Source organism: Equus caballus, chromosome 1, assembly GCF_041296265.1.
Source record: "Equus caballus isolate H_3958 breed thoroughbred chromosome 1, TB-T2T, whole genome shotgun sequence".
Classification (NCBI taxonomy): Eukaryota; Metazoa; Chordata; class Mammalia; order Perissodactyla; family Equidae; genus Equus; species Equus caballus.
This window is the reverse complement of record NC_091684.1, coordinates 182,649,920-182,670,025: the sequence shown is the minus strand read 5'-3', so window position 1 is coordinate 182,670,025 and position 20,106 is coordinate 182,649,920. Positions and strand designations below refer to the sequence as shown.

General features: G+C 39.1%; 1 protein-coding gene across 4 annotated transcripts in view; it reads right to left on the bottom strand.

Moving 5' to 3' along the window:
• NUBPL (NUBP iron-sulfur cluster assembly factor, mitochondrial) overlaps positions 1–20,106 on the bottom strand; it is a 211,704-nt gene that overhangs the window by 89,827 nt on the left and 101,771 nt on the right. Inside the window, exon 1 of one of the 4 annotated variants that reach the window (XM_070241658.1) lies at positions 19,302–19,411. The exons of 1 other annotated variant lie outside the window; for it this stretch is intronic. The gene's annotated coding sequence lies outside the window, so the exon portion shown is untranslated. Of the gene's footprint in view, positions 1–2,329; positions 2,436–15,035; positions 15,290–19,301; positions 19,412–20,106 lie in introns of those variants that run through there. 2 more of the 4 variants (XM_070241649.1, XM_070241637.1) reach the window with 2 other exon arrangements.

Here is a 20,106-nt window from a genome sequence, read left to right as displayed (position 1 = left end):
GCAGACAATGGGAAAACATCAAAGACTTTAAAGCCAGGGAATATATGACCACATCCATGCTCTAGAAAGACAATGTTGACCATAAGATGAATAATCTATCGAAGGAAGAGACCAGAGGTAGGAAGATGAGCTAGGTATGAGACCACTGCAGTACTCTAAGTTAGATGAGGAGGACTCCGACCACTGCCATCACAGTGAAAACAGAGATGAAAGAATGAATTCAAGAGACCTTTTGGAGATAAAATTAGTGGGATTTAGAGACCTATGAGATGTGGTAGACAAGAATAAATCAAAATAAAAACTAGTGAGGTACCAGCCTGGAAAACCAGATAATTAAGGCACTTCCCACATTGACTAAAGGGATCAAGAAAGTGTAAAGGCTCCTGCTCAAAGTTGTTTGTAAGAAAACAATCTAAATATCCATTAATAGCTTAAAAGTTACATAAATTATGAAATCATTTAAGACAGTATATATTTATTAAAATCATTTTTAAAGACTACATAATACCAAGGTAAAATGTTCATGATATGGTAAATGAAATAAGTAGGCTAAGCAACACACATAGCATTACCCCAATTTTGTTGTATATATTAGTAGAAATTTTTTTAATTGAAGGAATATGCCAAAAAGTCAACAGTGGCTTACTTAGATAGTGGGGTAATGGGCCATTATAATTTCTTTCTTGAACATTTTTTTTCTGATTGTCTAATTATACTAAAATAACTATAGAATATTCTTTATTTAAAAATAGACTTTCAGGGCCAGCCCAGTGGCATAGTGGTTAAGTTCACATGCTCCACTTCGGTGGCCCAGGGTTCAAGGATTCGGATCCCAGGCATGGACCTACACACGGCTCATCAAGCCATGCTGTGATGGCGTTCCACAACCAAAACAGAGGAAGATTGGCACAGATGTTAGCTCAGGGCTCATATTCCTCAAGCTAAAAAAAGAGGAAGACTGGCAACAGATGTTAGCTCAGGGCCAATCTTCCTCACCAAAAAGTAAAAAGTAAACTTTGGCTCTGTACCTTGAAGCACTGGGGCCTGTGGTAAATCTACTGAAGCCTGCGGCTGTGTCACAAACAGGGGGAGTCTGACATGACCAGACCCTAAGTCTACTGCAGGTTCATTACGGGAGACTAAATTCATAGCAAGTTGAAGATGGCAGTTTTTTTCCTTTGAAAAATTTACCACAATTACAAAGTACAAAATGGATTATTTCCCATTTAATTTATCTATAATGTCTTCTCATGTGTGATTTATATCTATAAACATGCAACTACAAGTGGGAGTTTGATATAAACCTATATTTTATTCTGTGTAGTCATGCAAAAAGACATTTATTCTACTCATACTCAATTTCAATTACTCAGGTTCACTTGATATAGAGCAGACACGATATGCTGAAGAAGCAGCTCAGCAAATACTAATCTTTTTTTTATATGGACATGCCAGTCCCTTTTTTGTGCTTAACAAAACCTGGCTTTCCGAGTTCTAAATTTAGATTTACAAGGAAATCCTGACCTGGTATAGATAAGCCTACTATAGAGGCATTTGGCTACGGCAAATCCTCCTACATCCTCGATGTGACTAAGATACAAATTAGATAAGCAATGGAATAACTTCCTTGACTAAAGAGAAAATGAACAGAACTTTTCAACTATAATTTTAATCACTTTATTTTACCATAAGATAGGTTGTATTTGTCTTGGAAAACCACATGTACATTAAAAAGAGAATGTTAACCTAAAATTCCTAGCCAAATGACAAACCTTATTCTGATCATTTTACAGAAGGAGAAAATAAAAGGCTGGAATTGAAAGCATTTTTCCATCTTAGATGTTTAGAAACCTGGCTTGATTTCCTTAACCAAAATTAGTTGCATATCTTATTTCTATGTTTTCTATTAAAACACACTGGTAGAAAAGCAGTCTTTTCTCTGGAACGCTTGTAAATAAGCCCCAGGGCTAAGTAGTAGCAACCGGCTCATTCAAGAAATATAACGAAATTGACCGAGGTCAAACAGTGAGACAGCAGCAGATCTGGGACCAGGGCCAGACCTCTGGGTTGAAATCTAATGCTCCTCTCTGACAAGATTACAGTTCTTAAATTAAAATATATTTTCCCTGAGAGTTGAAACAGGGAATACATTTCAGGATACTAGTTAGTGACACTTGAGAAACATCAGCTGGCTCTCAAACCCAGAAACGGCCTTAGACATTTTGCCTAACTACAACATACTAACAGTGGCAGGAGTCACTAAAATAATCATTCCACAAGCAAAGAGAATTCAGAAACCTGCAACAGCAATTAGCCACCAGTATCTTACTATGTTTCTGTGATCTAATGTCCATTTCCATGGAAACAGAAAAAGAAGTGAGAAGCAGCCAAGAGAAGAGATGTCAGAACTTGTCAGGTTCAGTGGCTGGAGCTGAAAGCTGCAAACGCTATTTTTTTTTTTTTTTTCACAAACAGCATCAGCTGACTTCTGGCACATAATCGATTCTCAACTTAGGCAACGTCAGCTTGCTTAAAGGAGCATAAATCTACAGAACCAGCTTAGGTTTTTGTTTTGTTTTTGAAGGCTTGGATTAAGGGGGAAAGAGATACAAATTAAAAGCAAATTGTTCAAAATTCTAAATTTCTAAAACATAGGAATACAACAGAATTGTTTCAAATTCCACAAAGTAAACAGAAGGATTTCTTAGCTGTGATGACGGAAAATGTAGGACCACCACAGAGCATTATGTAGAATGAATAGCAATAGGGTGGAGGCAGGGAAGAGACAGAAAGCAGAAGCAGCAGCATGTACAAAGGTCCTGAGACAAGAGAGTGTGGCCCTTTCAAGGCACTGCAAGCACACAAGAACTCTTAGTGTGGGGCAAGGGGTTATTACAAAAGGCTTTCCCAAAGGAGATGACATCTAAGCTAAGACCTGAAGGATGATATGGAGTTATAGAAGAGAGTATTCCAGGAAGAAGGAAGAGCATGAGGGAAGTCCTAGAGGCAAGAGAGAGCAAAATGAATCTATGAATAGCAAATAGTTTAGGACAGCTGGAGCAGAGAGTGGGAGTGGGGAGTGAGCTGTGACCAGATCAAGAAGGACCTTATTTCCCAAGTTACAGTTTGAACTTTTGCCAGAAAACTACAAGTTGTCACTAAAGAGTCTAAATCAGGAAGGTAGCATTATAAAATCCGGATTTAAGAAAGATTAGTTAGACTATCTCAGATTACATAGGATATAGATGTGGCGTCTGTAACAACTTTCCTAGGGGAAAGATAACGGTGGACTGCACTGGGGGAGGGGTAGCAGCAGAGATAGGAGAATAGGACACAATCAATATGAGCAATTGGAGAAGAAGAAGGATGAGTCAAGGATGACACCCAAGATTTTGGCCTGAACAGCTACATGGATGATAGTGCCAATCATTGAGTCTCTGTCAAAGCAAAGAAGGAGGGGTTTTAGGTGTGTGTGGGACAGTGATGAGTTCTAATCTGGACTTCATGACTTTTAGGTATCCAAGGGATAGTCAAGCAGAGCTATCCAATAGGAAGTTGCACATGTGATGGGTGTATCTACCACTCAGGAGAGATATCTGGGATGAACATACGTGTCTGGGCTTCAGGACAGGATGACATGGCCAAGAGAAAGCACGAGATCAGAGGCGATTCCAAGAGAGGAAGTGTAAAGGCTTTAGACTGTTCAAATGTTGGCTGCACCATTTACTAATTACATGACCTAGGATTATTTAGTCTCTAAGGCTATAAAATTGGGAGGATTATACCTGTGTTGAGGACTAATATTTTTAAAAAATGAGTGGAGGAAAAGGAAACTATAAAGTAGAATGAGAAAGAGAAGATAAAAAGTAGATACCACAGGATAATGTAGCATTATGGAAACTAATGGAAAAGAGAATTTCAAAATTAAGGTCAATATATCAATAATAATAATAATACCTGTGTTAGGAAAGAAATGAAAGGTATGAAAAGGCAGAAAGAGTGAGATAGTCAAGGAACCCGAAGTGCAGTGGCCACAGTAAGAAGGCTGAAAGGATGAAAATCTGTGGTAAGACAGTAAAATGAGTACTCCCAGGGGACAAGATTGAGGGTGTACCATGAGGATGGATGGCTAAAGTAGAATGAAGGTTGAGGGCACTCATGTTAAGAAGATGAAGAAATTAAAAGGCTAGGATGTTAACTGGATTGTCTACATGGACTCTGAAGTCCTCCAAGATGGTGGCTAGAAGTGAAGTGAAAACGAAATGTCAATGTCTTTAACAAACGAAAAAAAGGTGACCAAAGAAGAGAGGGAGAAGATGATCATACTTTTAATAACCACGACATCAAAAAGAGTATAAGTACGGAGTACTGAAGCAGATGCAGAACCAGTCCCAGCAGCCTCTCTGGCTGGAAAACTCTACAACCCAGACCAATTATACTTTCAAGGAATTTCCATTCTGAATTACAATGCCTAAAAATTCTCAATAACAGTATTTCCAACATATTAAGGTTAATAACCAAATTTAGCTTTGGACATACATTCATTCTGGAATCAGTATTATTCACATTATATCTGTAGAGTAAAGAATTTAACTGTGTTCAAAAAGGCCCCAGAAAACCGGCCCTTGACTTCGGCCGCTGGGAAGTAATCTCTAAGGTCTTTCCCTGGGGCCATGGGCTGGCCAGATAGTAACAACATGATATAGGCTGGGGGCTTTGGGTCATGCTCAGAGGGGCTGGAGACTAGACACTGAGATCAGTCACATGGACAATCAATCACGACCATGTCACAAAATCCCAATAAAAACTCTGAATACCAAGGCTCAGGTGAGCTTCCTTATGTGGCAAGACTCCATCCATAGTGTCAAACATCAATGCCAGGAAAGTAATGTCTCCTGATTCCATGGGGAGAAGCAATGGAAGCTCCATATTTGGTAATTCCCCAGACACTGCCCTATGTGGTTCTCCCCTTGGCTGATTTTAATCTGTTTCTTTTCCCTATAATAAACCATACCCATGAGTATATTAGCTTTCAGTGAGTTTTCTGAGTCCTTCTAGCAAATTATTGAATCTATGGGTGGTCTTGGGAACCCTTGAATTTGCAACTGGTATAGGAAGTGAGGGTAATCTTGTGGGGACTATGCCCTCTTAAATTCACATTTGATCTAAACTCTTCACAATATCTGTTCTCCCTAAATCAATTTGTTCACAAGGAAAAAAAAATGATTTGAGGGGCTGGCCTGGTGACACAGTGGTTAAGTTCACACGTCCCGCTTCTCAGTGGCCTGGGGTTTACCAGTGCAGACATGGCACCACTTGGCAAAAGCCATGCTGTGGTAGGCATCTCACATATAAAGTAGAGGAAGATGGGCATGATGTTAGCTCAGGGCCAGTCTTCCTCAGCAAAAAGAGGAGGATTGGCAGTAGTTAGCTCAGGGCTAATCTTCCTCAAAAAAAAAAAAATTTGAAAAGAACTCAATACCTGAGGTTAGTTGAAATTGTCACTGAACAGTAACTAGTCTACTGAACCACTAATGGGCTATTACCCATGACTAATGGTCATCTACTCCCAGAAATTCCTCTGAGCAGTGAAGATATCCCAACAGCTAACCACGAAGAAAAGTACTATTGAGTTTTAATCTGGATATCATAGACCCTCACTATATTACTGAGACAGAAAGCCATTTCCCTTTACTGAATTACAGCTTGTTCTAGGTAACTGGGAAATGCCACCATACCTCAGTGAAGTGTGATCAAGTCCAAATAATGCATACCTGTAACAATTTAAATTCAATTTTTTAATTTGCACAAAAAAGCATTTTATTGCTACCACAGTTTATAAATGAATTATATTACTGCAGGTACTGCCATCATAATATAGAAGGGTTTGTCAAACTTCTCATTGCCAAATACTGCTAAAAAGACTTGATAACTTGCCCCTACATAAAAACTGTACCAAAATAACACATTATCTATATTAACAAAAAATGCACTTGAGGTGAAATGAAAAAGGGGCATTTAAATAATGAGTGTCAAAGTAAAGAGATTTACAAAGAAATCCTCTCAGATATGCCTTATAATGTACCAAGTACGAAATACAAAATCTGCAGCCAAATGACAAAGCAAAAGTCTTAATATATTAATATCAATTAGCATTTCAGAAATGATATTAAAGAGTATGCTCCCACTCTTTTAAATGGAAACTTAAACCTTTTAAAACTTCAGGTGTACAGTTTAGTTAAAAGCTCAGCCTAGGGAATAAGAGAGTTTACTTGTGGGACCCTGCCCAACTCATTTAATCTCTTTATGCCTGTTTTCCTCAGTTACAAAATAAGAATAATAACAGTACCTATTATAAAGAATTGCATGGGACAGGTGAGAGGGGGCAGGACCAAGATGGCGGAGTGAGTGGTCTTCTTTGTCTCTCCCCCATCGAATCTACAACTAATTGGACATTCACCGATTAACAAAGGATATCCAGATAGCATCTCAAGATGCCTAAAAGTCTCGTGCTACTACACATCGGAAGGCAGACAGACGTCCCCCCAAGAGGAGGTGGAAATAGGTGAAAACTCTCTGACCCCAGACCCCCGGACAGCCTAGTTCCTGCAGGAGGCTCTCTTCCAGCAGACTCCCCCATAGCATCGTCACACACCAACGGCAGGAGTATGCACTCACCAGTGGAGCAACAGTGGAAACAGGTGACAAGAGCCCTACCCAAGCCCCCCGCGATCACACCCTAAGCCCAGGGGGAATTCCCCAGGGTCCCGCACCCACCGGCAGGGAAGGCCTCCACTCGCCATTAGCAGGGAGGCCCTGCCCAGAAGCCAGAACAAAGAGAAGCTCCTGGCGGGCCCGGCATGGCACCAGACCACAAGCTGCTGCTGGACTCACGGTCTCCGGTGCATGGCTCGGTGCAGGGGTACCCGGACTTCCCGTAGACATGCTTGGGGACACGGTGGGAGCTCCAGTGCCTGGCTCTGCGGCGCGGGGGAAGGCTCCGGGGTCCCACATCTCCCCGGCAGGGAAAGCCTCTGCTCGCCATTAGCAGGGAGGCCACACCCAGAATCCAGGACAAAGGGAAGCTCCTGGTGGGCAGATTGCCCAGGGCAGCTCCAGACCGCAAGCTGCCGCTGGGCTCACAGTCTCTGGTGCATGGGTCGATGCAGGGGGTGCCCAGACTTCCCATGGATGCGCTTGGGGACTGGGTGGAGCTCCAACAGCCGGCTCTGTGGCCCGGGGGGTCGGTCCAGAGTCCCGCAACCCCCAGCAGGGAGGGCCTCTGCTCGCCATTGGCAGGGAGGCGCCGCCCAGCATTCGGAACACCAGGAAGCTCCCTAGAGCAGAATTCCCCACAAGGCAGCAGCTTACAAGCCACCACCAGGCCCACAGACTCTGGCCATGTCCCAGATGAGGCGAGGGGCTCCCAGAGATCCCGTGAGAGTGGAGTGGGGCAGAGTAGAGCTCTGGTGAAACGGCTACATAGCCCGGGGGGAACTCCAGGTTCTTACAGCAGCCTCAGCGAAAGCCTCTGCACAGCACTAGTGGAGAGGTCCTGACTGGCAATCGCAAGGCAGAAAGGCCCTGGGGCAAAAGTAGCACAGCTAGGTGAGCTAACGACAGACTGCAGAAGATACCCATAGCTCTGCTGGGACCTATAGTGGACAAGTGTGATCTGGTGGGCTCTGTTAGGGACAAATCAGCGATTATAGGTGATCCTGCTCCTGGCTGATGGGAAAGCCCACAACACTGTTGCAGACCACAAGGAGGGAGCGCGTCTAAGTGGGCTGCAGCTAAGTGGTGCAGTAGGCACCAGCAGCCTGAGGCCCCGTTGCGATTGCCCCCACAACTGACAAGGGACCCCACAGGACCACTGTGACTATGAGGAGGGGTCCAGGCCCAGTCAGTAACAGCTGACAGGGTTCCTGGTTGGGACAGTCTAAACAGCTGCCCCCCCTCCCCCACACCAGTCGCAACAAGTGGAAGCAGCGACTAAACTCTATCTCTATGCGGAGGCACAAATCCACGACATCACGCAGTAGGAAAAAATATATCAAATCTCCAGAACAGAAGGAAAATGATAAGCACCCAGAAAACAATCCCAAAGGCAATGAAATCTATAACCCAAATGACGATGATTTCAAAACTGCCATTATGAAAAAACTCAAAGAGCTAAAAGAGAATTCAGATAGACAAGTCAATGAGTTCAGGAGCTATGTCACAAAAGAGCTTGACACTATAAAGAAGAACCAATTAGAAATACTGGAGATGAAGAACACAATGGAGGAGATTAAGAAAAATCTGGACTCTCTGAACAGTAGGGTCGATAATATGGAGGACAGAATTAGCAATTTGGAGGATAGGAACATAGAAATGCTGCAGACAGAGGAGGAGAGAGAACTAAGACTAAAAAGAAATGAAGAAACTCTCCGAGAATTATCCGACTCAATTAGGAGATGCAACATAAGGATTATAGGTATACCAGAGGGAGAAGAGAGGGAGAAGGGGGCAGAAGGCCTGTTCAAAGAAATAATAGCTGAGAACTTTCCAAACTTGGGAAGAGAGATGGAACTTCATGTGACAGAAGCCAATAGATCTCCAAACTTTATTAACACAAGAAGACCAACCCCAAGGCATATAGTAGTGAAACTAGCAAAAGTCAACAACAAAGAGAAAATACTAAGGGCAGCCAGGCAGAAGAAAATTACTTACAAAGGAAACCCCATAAGGCTATCAGCAGATTTCTCAGGAGAGACCTTACAGGCTAGAAGAGATTGGAATGAAATATTCAAAACTCTGAAGGACAAAAACCTGCAGCCAAGAATACTCTACCCAGCGAAAATATCCTTCAAATACGATGGAGAAATAAAAACGTTCCCAGATAAACAAAAGTTAAAGGAGTTCATCACCACAAAACCTCCTCTTCAAGAATTGCTCAGGAAGAAACTCATTCCTGAAAAATCAAAAAAAGGAAAGGGGTTACAAAATCCAGAACAAAGGAGATAAGCAGAAGGACAATAACACAAAATAACAGCTCTCCATCAGGACAAAATGCAAAAGAACCAGAAAACAAGTGATAAAATTGCAACAGTAGGCACCCACGTTTCAATAATCACACTAAATGTGAATGGATTGAACTCTCCAATCAAAAGGCACAGAGTGGCAGGACGGATCAAAGAACAAGATCCAACAATATGCTGCCTCCAGGAAACAAACCTCAGCCCCAAAGACAAACACAGACTCAGAGTGAAGGGATGGAAGACAATACTCCAAGCCAATAATGAACAAAAGAAAGCAGGTGTTGCCATACTTATATCAGACAAAGTAGACTTCAAAGCAAAACAGATAAAGAAAGACAAAGAGGGGCAGTATATAATGATAAAAGGGACGTTCCACCAAGATGACATAACAGTTATAAATACATACGCACCTAACACAGGAGCACCAAAATTCGTAAAGAAACTATTAACAAAACTAAAAGGAGACATCATCAGCAATACAATAATGGTAGGGGACCTCAACACCCCATTAACACCAATGGACAGATCATCCAGACAGAAAATCAACAAGGAAATTATAGAATTACATGAAAAATTAGAGCAGATGAACCTAATAGATATATATAGGACACTTCATCCAAAAACAGCAGGTTACACATTCTTCTCAAGCGCGCATGGAACATTCTCAAGGATAGACCATATCTTGGGAAACAAAGCAAGCATCAATAAGTTCAAGGGGGCTGAAATAATATCAAGCATCTTTTCTGATCACAATGCTATGAAACTAGAAATCAACTACAAGAATAAAGCTGGGAAAGGGCCAAAAATGTGGAGACTAAACAACATGCTACTGAACAAACAATGGATTACTGAAGAAATTAAAGAAGAAATCAAATATTATCTGGAGACAAATGAAAATGAAAACACACCGTACCAAATTATTTGGGACACAGCAAAGGCAGTCCTAAGAGGGGAATTCATTGCAATACAGGCTCACCTCAATAAGCAAGAAAAATCTTACATAAACAACCTCAAACGACACCTAACGTAATTAGAAAAAGAAGAACAAACAAAGCCCAAAGACAGTACAAGGAGGGAAATAATAAAAATTAGAGCAGAAATAAATGATATTGAAACAAAAAAGACAGTAGAAAGAATCAATGAAACAAAGAGTTGGTTCTTCAAAAAAATTAACAAAATCGACAAACCCTTAGCCAGACTCACTAAAAAAAAAGAGAGAAGTCTCAAATAAATAAAATTAGAAACGAGAGAGGAGAAATCACAACAGATACCGAAGAAATACAAAGGATCATAAGAGAATACTATGAAAAACTATATGCCAACAAATTGAACAACCTAGAAGAAATGGATAAATTCCTAGAATCATACAACCTACCCAAACTGAATCAGGAAGAAATAGAGAATCTGAATAGACCAATCACAAGTAAAGAAATAGAAACAGTAATCAAAAACCTCCCCAAAAATAAGAGTCCAGGACCAGACGGCTTCTCTGGAGAATTCTACCAAACATTCAAAGAAGATTTAATATCTATCCTTCTCAAACTGTTCCAGAAAATAGAGGAAGATGGAGCACTCCCTAATACATTCTATGAAGCCAACATCACCCTGATCCCCAAACCTGACAAGGATAACACAAAGAAGGAAAACTACAGGCCAACATCACTGATGAACATAGATGCAAAAATCCTCAACAAAATTTTGGCAAACCGAATACAACAATATATCAAAAAGATTATCCACTATGATCAAGTGGGATTTATACCAGGGACACAGGGATGGTTTAATATCTGCAAGTCAATCAACGTGATTCACTACATTAACAAAATGAGAAACAAAAACTACATGATTATCTCAATAGATGCCGAGAAAGCATTTGACAAGATCCGACATCCATTTATGATAAAAACCCTCAATAAAATAGGTATAGAAGGAAAGTACCTCAACATAATAAAGGCCATATATGACAAACCCACAGCCAACATCATACTCAACGGACAAAAACTGAAACCCATCCCTCTCAGAACAGGAACAAGACAAGGGTGCCCACTTTTACCACTCTTATTCAACAAAGTACTGGAGGTGTTGGCCAGAGCTATGCGGCAGGAAAAAGAAATAAAAGGAATCCAAATAGGCAACGAAGAAGTAAAACTCTCGCTGTTTGCAGATGACATGATCTTATATATAGAAAAACCCCAAAGAATCCATAGGAAAACTATTGAAACAATCAACAACTACAGCAAAGTTGCAGGGTATAAAATCAACATACATAAATCAGTAGCATTTCTATATGCTAACAATGAACTAACAGAAAAAGATCTCAAGAACTCAATCCCATTCATGATCGCAACAAAAAGAATAAAATACCTTGGGATAAAGGTATTTAACTAAGGAAGTGAAAGATCTATACAACGAAAACTACACGACTTTCTTGAAAGAAATCAACGATGACATAAAGAGATGGAAAGACATTCCATGCACATGGATTGGAAGAATAAACATAGTTAAAATGTCCATACTACCTAAAGCAATCTATAGATTCAACACTATCCCAATCAGAATTCCAATGTCATTCTTTACAGAAATTGAACAAAGAATCCAAAAATTCATATGGGGCAACAAAAGACCCCGAATTGCTAAAGCAATCCTGAGAAAGAAGAACAAAGCTGGAGGCATCACAATCCCTGACTTCAAAACATACTACAAAGCCACAGTAATCAAATCAGCATGGTACTGGTACAAAAACAGATGCACAGATCAATGGAACAGAACTGAAAGCCCAGAGATAAAACCATACATCTATGGACAGCTAATCTTTGACAAAGGAGCTGAGGGCCTACAATGGAGGAAACAAAGTCTCTTCAACAAATGGTGCTGGGAAAACTGGACAGCCACATGTAAAAGAACGAAAATCAACCATTCTTTTTCACCATTTACTAAAATAAACTCAAAATGGATCAAACACCTAAAGATTAGGCCTGAAACAATAAGTCTTCTAGAAGAGAATATCGGCAGCACACTCTTTGACATCAGCTTCAAAAGAATCTTTTCGGACACCATAACCCCTCACATGAGGGAAACAATAGAAAGAATAAACAAATGGGACTTCATCAGGCTAAAGAGCTTCTTCAAGGCAAGGGAAAACAGGATTAAAACAAAAAAAAACAGCCCAGTAATTGGGAAAAAATATTCACAAGTTATTTATCCGACAAAGGGTTAATCTCCATAATATACAAAGAACCCACACAACTCAACAATAAAAAATCAAATAACCCAATTACAAAGTGGGCAGGGGACATGAACAGACATTTCTCCAAAGAAGATATACAGATGGCCAATAGACACATGAAAAGATGCTCATCATCACTAATCATCAGGGAAATGCAAATCAAAACTACACTAAGATATCACCTTACACCTGTTAGAATGGCAAAAACATCCAAAACCAAGAGTGGTAAATGTTGGAGAGGCTGTGGAGAAAAGGGAACCCTCATACACTGTTGGTGGGAATGCAAACTGGTGCAGCCACTATGGAAAACAGTATGGAGATTCCTCAAAAAGTTAAGAATAGTAATACCTTATGACCCAGCCATCCCACTATTGGGTATCTATCCTAAGAACCTGAAATCAGCAATTCCAGAAGTTCCATGCACCCCTATCTTCACTGCAGCATTATTCACAATAGCCAAGTCATGGAACCAACCTAAGTGCCCAGCAACTGATGATTGGATAAAGAAGTTGTGGTACATATATACAATGGAATACTACTCAGCCATAAAAAAGGACAAAGTCGTCCCATTCACAACTACAGGGATAGACCTTGAGAGTATTATGTTGAGTGAAATAAGCCAGACAGAGAAAGACGAACTCTGTATGACTCCACTCATAGGTGGTAGTTAACATATGGACAAAGAGAAGTGATCGGTGGTTGCCAGGGGAAAGGCGGGTGGGGGGAGGGCACTAGGGGTGAAGTGGTGTACCTAAAACATGACTAATAACGATGTATAACAGCAATTTCACAAGGATGTTAACTTTTACAACCTTAATAAAAAAAAAAAAAGAATTGCATGGATTAAATGAGATAATACAGGTAAACAGTATAAGGCTTAATAGAGTAAATACTCAATAATAGGTAGCTGTTTTAGTAGTATAGAATTGTCTAAGGATAACATTAATTCAACCTATTTAATCTGATGTCTTCTACATTCAGGTAACTAATACACCAGACTTAGACTCTACTAAAATAAACTAATTATAAAGGTCTAACATATTTGTTTTTATGGACATATGTACAGGCTTGGAATAAATACAAAAAAGAAACACAAGAAAAAAAAGGACGTTTTAATTCACCATGAATCATTTCTTTTGGTGGACTTTTTATTAACATAAAATTAACTAATATTACATAAAACAAGTATTAAACACACACAAACACCTACGAATGTAAATTAGTATAGCATTATTTTCCAACTATAAACGATCACATAGCATTAACAATTTTTTTAAAAATCAATAAGTAAAAGTGCACAGGAAATAAAAGAATCTACAGGAGTAGGTTTCATGCTTTCTTTCTCTAAACTCTAACCATTGAAAGAATGAATAAAGTCAGAGTGTAGGTTGCTTTAAAAAGCAATAGGGAGACACTGATAGTCTCCGAAATGACAGACATCACAGGAGTTACATGTTGGGAAGAATAATCTAGCAGTCTCTGTGTGAGTAACAAGGGGGAAAATTAAATTAGTGACGGGGGTATGAAAGAGGATGAACAGGTTGCCAAAACTGCCACCAGCAGTTTAAAACCATCTTTCAACAATAAAATACCTGACCAAAATGAATAACATGGAATCACTCTGCAGTGATTGTGAAAAAAGTGAAAATACAATTCAGTTAAAGTAATCACAATAAAAATAATTACTGTATCTCATCAAATAGAAAACCCCATAGGTTATAAGATACATCATTATTTTATACACCACCAAAGAGAAAAAAATTTTAATAATTAAATTGACATGATGCCAAGATGTTATTAATCGTAAAATATACTCCAATTCCAGAGATAGGAAAATTTGAAATATATGGATCTTAAAATTAACTAAATATAGTATCTGCCTAAATAATAAAAAGGGATCAGGGATCACAATCCTATGAAATCCCCAGTAATAGCCATAATTCTTTCCCATTGCCTGCTTGGGATCTGTTCAAATCTTGGAACTTGAACAGCTCCAGCAGCTTCTCACATCTGCTCTGACCCACGATTCCCCATCCGCACCCGAGGAGATAGGGTAAGCCCTCACCCATCTGACTGGGGCCAGCTCTGAGAAGCTCTCGCAAGGGCCCAGTAAGTAATCTTATGTGACCTTTATTAAGACTCCTTAATTATGACCACAGAAGACAAGGCCCTACCTTTTATAATTACTCTCATCCTAGACTCTGTTCAAAACATTGTAAGTTATTCTTTAAAGTCCATAAAGTGAACAACACAAAGGAGTGAAAAGTTAGGAATTCTTCTGAAGTATTCAAGGTAGAAATGGAATATTACAAGGGCTTGGTAATGAGCCTCCTTTTAATTTATTCATTTAGTAAGGCAAATTATTTCAGCCTGACTAGTTTTTGCTGCTAATGAATTGTGTCTGACATCATTCTATCCCCTTTGACCAATATATTTCTCTGGCTTGGCACATTTTTCTATTAGTGCTTCCTTTTGCACTAATTTTGATTGCTGACTTCAAGTGAATGAAACAGTGCATTTTATCAATTCTCCTTATAATCAAGGCAGCATTCTGCATGCTTCCCACTTTTGTCAGAGGTACAGTTAGAGCCCGTCCTTACAGGAACTGACTGTCCCAGGACCTCTACTGCCTCCCCCTCGTAGAAACTTCTCCCTGGTAGACATACAAAGAAGGAAATGGGAAGAGTTTCCCTGCGTCATCAGACACAAAAGAATACTTAAGCATCTTTGTTTTATCAGTGAGACACTGGCCAAGTTAAATTACAACAATGACTTCAATTTCCTCCTACCTGTCTCTCCTTTCTCTTTCTTGCTACTTCCTTTCTTGCTCTCTTTCCAGATTCAGGCCTGGAGTTAAACCAGATGCTCTGTTTTTCTCTAATTGTCCTCACTTCTTTATTTGGATACCAGAAAAATCGTAAATGAAATCTGTTGTTTCACTCCATTTGGATTGAACAGCCAAACTGTGCCCTCCCCCGATTCTGTGTTCTGAAAGTAAGAATTCTGATTCTCAATGTTCACTGCTGAGAATGAAAATTAATGTGAAGGGACAAAAACAGGACAAGGTCCCACCCCTCTCCTTAGGAAGCACTTGAGCCAATGACAGGGAAGTAAAACTGGCAACCTAAGCCCACAGCGTCAATCATTCCTAGAGCGTGGGTTAGCCTACAAATGGGCTGTAACATGTTTTTCACTCAGATGAAAAGATCCATCCAAAGTAAACAAAGGCTTTGAACTGGGAAGAAAGGCGAAGGTCAGAGATGAGAAACCTAATACTGTACTGAAAAGTTCTAGGGAAGAAGGACATGTAACTAGATAGGTGAAGAAGCCTAATCTTGCCAAAGGGGAGATCCAGGGTGAAGAAATAGCTAATGATACACCAAATGGGAGAAGGGGAGGTGACATGCTAGTTCCTGCATCTAGGACAGAGCAAGAAGTGACTGAAAGGCCTAAAACCTAAGGAAGGAATTCATGGCCAAGAATAGTAAAATACCTTCATCTTACAAAGGTACCAGACTAGGGCTGATCCAAGAAGGCCTATCACCGATGTAGAGCAGAAGAGAATCTGGCCCAGCTATACACAATCAGAGGGCTGCGGCAGGAGCTCTTCCCTGGGTGTCAGGTTAGAAACGAAGCTCCGAGAATCAGGGCCCTCCCAGCCTTACCAATTGTTCCATCCTCAAACTACACAGAACAGGAAGTGAGAAATTCAGTGGTTGACACTGGGGAACAATAACTCTCCTTTTTTTATACTGTTGTTGCTTTGCTTTATTTCTATTGTTTTCTTGACAAAATTACCAATTTAAACCTTCAGGTCACTAAGCAGTTTTATCAGGTGAAAAGTATCTTTACACTTGTATTTATAGGCACCAGAACACAAGAGTAAATTGGTAAGGTAATGACACTGACCAAATCTACTCTAACACTTGAGAAATTTGGCATAAATAACAAATTTATGGGGGTGAGAGACCGGGACAGTTGGTGGCAGTCTAAAAATCTGTAATAGCTTTCTGTCTTAGATATCTACAATAGCAACATGTAAAAAAAGAACATTACAATATTCAAAGCTGCATTTATAAGCACTCAGTCACAGTGAGTTGAAGGTACTCATGTAAGTCATCTCTGATAATTAGCAGAAAAAGAAGGGCATTTTTGTAGGAGGAAATAACAAGCAATTAATATTAACAAGCTGTTTCTAACTCCCTCTGAGAACTTGTTCTCTTTCAATGCTGACCACAGGGCTCCTTCCAAGACATGGAACCTCAATGAATCTGTGAAATCTAATATCCTATAACAATACCACCAACTTGAACAGTCAACACTACATATACTCAGCCTTGTTCTCTAAGTTCCAACTTTGACTGCCTTAAATAAAACACTGTAAAACTGTGTTATTTTATAATTTTGAACTACACCTTACACATCCTTTTGTCCTCAGCATCTAACCAATGCCCCAAACATAGTAAGTAGCCACTAAATGTCTGCAGCTGAAGATGACAAAAAGTCCAATGACATTTTAAAAGTACAGCAATAATTATCTGATGCCAGCTCAATAAATAATTGTTAAATGAATGAATACATTTATAGCGATCAAAAGAAACCCCTGCTAGACGAATGGATAAAGAAGATGTGGTACATATATACAATGGAATACTACTCAGCTGCAAAACAGAACAAAATCATTCCATTTGCAATAACATGGATGGACCTTGAGAGAATTATGTTAAGTGAAATAAGCCAGCAAGAGAAAGATAATCTGTGTACGACTCCACTCATATGAGGAATTTAAAACTATGGATCAAGAACAGTTTAGTGGATACCAGGGGAAAGGTGGGGTGGGGGGTGGGCACAAAGGGTGAAGTGGTGCACCTACAACATGACTGACAAACATTAATGTACAATTGAAATTTCACAAGATTGTAACCTATCAATAACTCAATAAAAAAATAAAAACTGGAAAAAAAAAAAAAGAAACCCCTGCTATAGATTAATCAAACTGAACTATTTTACTAGATAATACTGCCTCAGAAAAATATTTCAAAGAACTGGCTTTAGTTATATTTTCTCTTTATTTCCTTGTTCACTAATCTATTGTTTTAAAAGAGAAAGGAGAATTCAAAACTAGGCTTAACATACTTGACTCATTAGCCTCAGATTAAGGTTCCAAAGAAATCTAAGAGTAATAACTGAATTATAGTATATAGAAACTTTGCTTCATTTTTAAAGGGTTTTTAAGAAAAAAATTATGTCTTAGGTGCCTGAAAGACTACTGTCCTGTCCAACTGAATTAATTAGTGTGCTTCGTTTCTTAATACTTCACGGAGGCCTAATAAAGTATTTTTAAACATGAGAACTGCTAAGTACCTGATGATGCAAAAATCATGAGAGGCATGAATAAGAAGGTCAGATGCCCACAACTGACCATGAAGACATTCAATAACTTCATCTATGGTTAATGCATAGTCTGTGAACCTTCTCCACGCAAGGCAATAAATTTCTTTGGTATATTTAGATATGGCTAACTTAATTATCTTAAGAACATCATTTAATATTTTATCTCTTTGCCTAAGTGTCTGGGCACCTCTGGAACTTAATATATCATACTATAAATCTGGATAAGGAAGGTAATTTATATTAGTTATATAATGTCAAAGGAAGAAAAATGGATAATTTCCTTAGAAACTGTTTAAAGTATGAATGACTAAAAGAAGGTCGTTTGAAGTAATTTTCTCATGCCTCCATGTATCTTAAGAGTCAGAAAACCTCTGGATCTAGTACCAATGCCAAAGAAGAAGGACTTAGATGTGACTCAGCTAAGTACAGATGCTTTACAACTACTAATATTCAGAGTTAAACATTAAATTGTTCAACAGTCTAAAGTGAATTATAGTGATAATTGGTATAACAATATTTTTTTTGTAGAGCATACTGTTTGAAATTAAGTAGGTTATAGATTTTAAAATACATTTTCTTATATTGACTTTATACTGAAATGGTACTGGTTATAAAACTTCTCATATATTTTTTATGCAACACATTGTCCAAAACTTAATAGATCTCTGTTCCCTCAAACATTAAATACAGAAAAGAATTTCGTTGTTAATTATCCTGTTAAATACTGGGAAAAAGACAGCTATTATAGCTTTTTGTATAATCACATGCCATTTGAGAAATGATGTATCAAACTCCTTTGGCTCTTCCCATGAGAGGTGCTTAGCGGACTCAAAAATTTTTCTTCATTTTCATTACAGCATTAAGGAGAGTTTAGCCCACACTCAAAAGCAAAATTCTTTAGGAAACCAAAGGCTGAGAACATTCCTTATTCAGAAGTGAAATTCCATTGTCAGGGAAATCACTAATACCAACTATCAAGGGAAAATGTCTCATTCCTATTGCAGGATCAGCTAAAGTGAAACTGCTTCTTTAGTTGCTAGGAAACAACCAACTCATTATATGCCATTATGAGAACCCTAGAGAAGAAAACTGGCATCTGCTTCACATTTGGGGATACTGGAGATTGAACTAAAAGCACTGAAACTGCTGCCAAAACCCCTGGTCTCCAGGGTTTACATCGGGACCACAGCAGGTGCTGACACGAGACTAGCCTTTGAAGTTTTCCTTTCTGTAGCTCTTTTTCTAATAACTAGAATTTTTTCTTAATATTCCACATTTTCAAACTCAAAGACAAGACTTCCTCATTTGAGTTACACTAATTACATCTATGTTGAGCACAACTTAGAAGAAAAAAATACTACTCAGGAATCCTAATAACAGAAAAATTTAAAACTAATATTAGTTATTCATTGAGTGAAATGTACTAGATGCTTATGTCTTTAATTATTTAAAGTCAAAATGGAAAATAAAACTGTTTCAAAAATCAGGAGAATAAAAAAGAAGACATACTGATAAATCCAGTACTCAAAATGACATTCTAGCATTTATCTGTCTAGTTTTCCTAATTGATCATAAAGTTTAACTTCTCTTTTTACAGCCTGGCATGCTTTTTCACAATGCATCACAAAATGCATTCATGAACATATACTATAGTTACTCACCAGTCTCTTCCCTTTCTTTTAGCAGAGGAGGTTGGAAGGAGGTGGGGTGAAACTACGCAGATAAATTACTAGACATTGACAAGCTGAAACCATGAGACTCCCTAGAGTACTGCTTCTGTATCCAGAAAAATAAGTTATCCTTCAGAAGAAGCTGCAGAGGTTGGCAGAAGAAGTTGACAGACCATCTTCCTTCACCAAATTACCAAGAATGATCCTGGTAGGGCTCCCACACCCTAATACAATCTTTGCCCCACCTCCCACTCTAATGCACGCCTCATTTCAATTACACCTGCCACTCTCAGCTAACTAATGTTCCCTCGATATTACTTCATACTTTTATTCTCAAACAACTCAGCTCCGCTCCACCACCATACCTACCTTCTCCCGACCTGACTCTTACCCACCTTCCTCTGTGTCTTATGAAACATCACTTCCACTTAGGGTTGCCAGATTTAGCAAATAAACGTAAAGGACCCTCACTCAGTTAGTTTGAATATCAGATACACGACGAATAAATTTTTAGTGTGAGTATGTCCCAAGCAATACTTGGGACATACCTGTACTGAAAAATTATTCACTGTGTATCTGATATTCCAACTTAACTAAGTACATCCTGCACTTTTATCTGGCAACTCTATTACCTCCCCTCTGTGAGAAACCTTGGTCCTGGACAATTTTCTCACTTTAGTAGAAACCTGCCTTTCCTCAATAATATCTCATTTCCAAATTCCATCTATTAAAAAGAAAGAAAGAAAGAAAGAAAAGCCTAACTTTTCTACTGTCCCTCCTTCTCTGAACAAAATCA